General features: G+C 41.6%; 1 long non-coding RNA gene across 1 annotated transcript in view; it reads left to right on the forward strand.

Moving 5' to 3' along the window:
* Positions 1-222: 222 nt before the first annotated feature.
* Positions 223-4078, forward strand: part of LOC116084866 — a 20482-nt gene continuing 16626 nt past the window's right edge. Inside the window, exons 1-2 of the long non-coding RNA XR_004116294.1 lie at positions 223-264; positions 813-903. This is a non-coding gene — a long non-coding RNA (uncharacterized LOC116084866). The remainder of the gene's footprint in view (positions 265-812; positions 904-4078) is intronic.

Here is a 4078-nt window from a genome sequence, read left to right on the forward strand (position 1 = left end):
CATGGGAGATGATGGAGTCCTATGGCTCTTATGAAATTCAGTCCTGATGTTTACTTATATGATGCTACCCATTTTTAATGCCTTTACATTATATTTTGTTTTAAAGTTTATGTTTTATTTTTGACAACTTCATACATGTGTTTAGTGTGTTTTGACCATTTGTACCTATCCTCGTCCTTTCTCATCTTGCTCCAGTTCCCATTGAAACTTTCTTTTCAGTACATAAAGATTTTTGATTGCCTCTGAAAAGATACCACTTAACACGTGAGTTGAATATGGAGACTGCATCTTCTGCTGTTAAATGTTTTATTTGCTTATTTATTTATTTGAGTCAGGGTTTCTCTGTGCAGCACTGGATGTCCTGGAATATGCTCATAGAGCAGGCAGGCCTTCAACTTAGAGATCTCCCTGCCTCTGCTCCCCAGTGCTTGATATCAAAGGCAGGCACTGCCATCACCAATAGCTTTTTCTCTATTTTTTGAGATCAATTTTCTTCTATGATAGAATACAAGCCATGCTGTGGTTAAAATTAATAATATACAAGGAACTATATTTACTTTTATTATGAAAATTGACAAGGAAATACAAAGCAAGGCTTAAGAATGTCAGGGTCTCAGCTGCTGATTCAGTGCAGAGTGATATGATTATAAAGATGAAGGGTGGGTGTTGGGTGTGAGGTATGGCTGAGGTATGTGAGCTCCTAATAATCAAACAGAATGCTTGGTTTCCAATTGCCATTAAACATGCATCATGTGCAAAGGCAGGACTAAGCACCATTGGTAATCTGTGCATTTCATTTATTGAATCTCCAGGAGCACATGCAAACATGATGGTGTCAGTTTAACTGTCTGCAGGCAGAAGATAGAATGCTGGGAGCCTTACACGTCATCAGTCTGGATTCAGGTGTGTGTGCCAATAACAAGAGTATCATACATTCACTCTGCAGGATACTGGAACATGTTGTCATCTACAAGGTTCATGCTCAGGACTCATGCAATATAGTCACACCACCATCACAGTATATCTCATGTTTTCAATGAACTTTGATTTTCCATTGGGCTATATTTATAGCCATTATGGGGCACATGCAACCCACAGGCTACCAGTTTGAAACACAGTTTGAGTGGCTTCTGTCATTTACTTCTTTTTAAAATTTTTTTTAAATTGAAAATTATTGTTTTCATACACTATATTCTCATCATGGTATTTCCTTCAGCTTTCCTCCAAGATGCACTCATTTCCCCATCCATAAACCTTGTTATTAAGAAAATTTTATTCATAAATTTAAAAAGACACCAAAATTAGCCAGATCCCAAGTCTGTATTATTCAACAAACTTCTTTACAGTTAGAATGAGCATTCAGAATTTAATCTGGAAAGCTACACACCGAATTCTACACTTTCAGTACAGAGGATATTTTATGTGCTTATCCACCACAAAGACAAAAATATCTATGACAGAATTAGAACACAACTAACAGTGAAACAGTGGCATTATCCCAGGGAGCCAGGAAGAAAGATGGAGAGATGGAAAAGATGGAGTAGTAAGTGGAGAGATGGAAAGAAAATGAAGCTGAGGGGTTTGTACACTGGGGATAACAGAGAAACTGGAGACTCAACAGCAGTGAAGAATAGGCAGATATGAGGAGGCCATGGTGAGGTTTTGGCCCGGGCTGACGCCAATGGCCACGTCTGGTTCTATGGTCCTGTTGCAGCTGCAGTCAATATCAATGTCTGTGGCTTGAATTATCACCAAAGGCAAAGTGGATGTCTATAGTCTGGGCTACCACTAGAGAGCGTGTGAATATGTGAGGGTCATGCTGCTAGGTGAGGGTGGAGGTGTTGGGGGCCTGGGGTGGCTGAATTGAGTGGCCTCTACTTCTATTTGAGGCCATAAGGATATCTAGGTCCAGACTACTGCCAGGGGCCATGTCTGGGTTCATGGTTCTTTGGCAGCTTGGGTCTCTGTTGATGTCTCAGGCCAGTGTTAGCACCAAAGGCCATGCAGATGTCCACGGTCTGGATTGCCACCTGAGGTACTGTGTTGAGCCGTACTACCCCTTAACTGAGTGGCACAGTTGAGCTGATCCATCCTGCTACTGGTGGAACAGGTAAGTGGACAAGGAAGGCATGAGTGTGGGTGAGATAGTCCACCCATAGATTGCTTTGGGTGAGGGAGAAACTTCTTCCTTTCTCTTTTGCCTTCTTTACCTGTGGCAAATGGGACACTTGTCTGGATGGGATTATGAGAGGAGGAGAGCCTGCCCTGCCCCTCATCTTCAGCAGCGCTAGAGAATGGGGACCCTGCACAGCACGTGAGCAGCACAGAAGAGCTGACCCTGATGGTAAAATGCAGCTAAGCTAGCTGAGGGTGTGAATGCTAGAGAGTTAGTTGTCCCTCCCCCTCGTTAGCCATGGGGTAGTTTGGGCAAGATGTCCTCCCCTCACTCCTCATTACCTGAGGCAAGCAGATGAGTCCGCATGAGATCTTGAGACCTGGTTATCTGGCAGAGCCCCTCACTTACTGTAATACTAGGGAGATCAGGCCCTACACCTGGTTGAGGCAGCACAGTAGAGCTGGTTCTGATGGTGAAAGTGCAAGAGTGAGCCAGATGGGATACATGAGAGCAGGAGAGCTGCCCCTGCGCTTTGACAGCTGCAGCACTGGGTAAGCTAGCAGGGGCAGTTCAGGAGAGTCCTTGGTGCAGGACTACTGGACAGCTGACTAACTCAGCTACCTTCCAGAAATTGATCCAGGTCTTTGAGTTGTCCCATCCCAACAATTACCTCATCTATGAACTGCTGAAGCATGTGAAGGGGCTGGTCCTGCAGAACCATAGCCACAGGATCTCCATGACTCAGGGCAACAACACACTATCTGAGAAGAGTTCCCCTGAGGATCCAGTATACATAGTACAGCAGAAGCCAGAGACCTCAAAACAAACCAATGACTCATTGCAATGAACATTTGCAAGTAAAGATATGCGGGAAAAAGTGTATGCTGTGTGACATACTACAGCTTCCACAACAAAATTTATTTTATTCTATTTTATTTTATTTTGGGGGGAAGGTTGCAAGGATGGAGGACAGATAAGAAGAAGCAGAGAGATGATGTGACATCCACAAAGAATCAATTAAAAAGTTGAAATCAAAGAAATGCAAATACATGCTTTTACAGGCTCTTATTTTTACCTTTCTTTTTATCTTTGCTCACATTATTATCCATTATCATAATGGATATATTATACTGAATTCACATGTGTATTTGTTTGTATATGCTATATTATTGAATATATTTAACATGTGAGGCAGAGCACGTGGTTTACTTCTCTGTGAAGTTTCAAGATATTTCAGAGGGAAATCACAGAAGATGCTACAAGGTGGAATATTAGTTTCTGTTCCAGCATAGGCAGAACCAACACTGAAAAATTAATCAATACTTCAAACCTAATACACAGAATTAATCAATGCACAGAATTAATTCCAATGTCATGTTTCACAGGCTTAGAAGAATAGCCAAAGAATTCATATGGAACCACAAAAGACCACAAATACCAAAGCAGGCCTAAGGAATAAGAACACTGCTGAAAATGTGACACTATCTCACCTTAAATTATACCACAGAGCCATAGTGATGAGGCAGCTTGGTACTGGTGCAAAAACAGACAGGAAGACCAACGGAGTAGAACAGAGGTTATGGGCGTGAAGCAGCAAAGCAAGGGCCATTGAATTGTTGACAAAGAGGGAATTTTTTTTAGAGGTTTAATAAATAGTGCTTGTGAAATTGGATATCCATCAGAGGAATGAAATTAGATTTTTATATTTTGCCTTGTACAAAAAACATTTCAAAATGGAGTAAAGGGCTTAGGTTGAAACTAGAAACACAAACTTTCAGAAGAAAACACAGGGGGCATGCTTCAAAATATTGGGAAAAGCAAGAATTTTTAGAACAGAACACCAAAGGCAGAAGAACAACTGAGATGACCCTCAAACAAAGAATAAAGGAAATGTGCTGCATTTCTACAACGGATATTACTCAGCTGAAGAGAGAGAGAGAGGGAGAGAGAGAGAGAGAGAGA

Source organism: Mastomys coucha, unplaced genomic scaffold (assembly GCF_008632895.1).
Source record: "Mastomys coucha isolate ucsf_1 unplaced genomic scaffold, UCSF_Mcou_1 pScaffold9, whole genome shotgun sequence".
NCBI classification, from domain to species: Eukaryota; Metazoa; Chordata; class Mammalia; order Rodentia; family Muridae; genus Mastomys; species Mastomys coucha.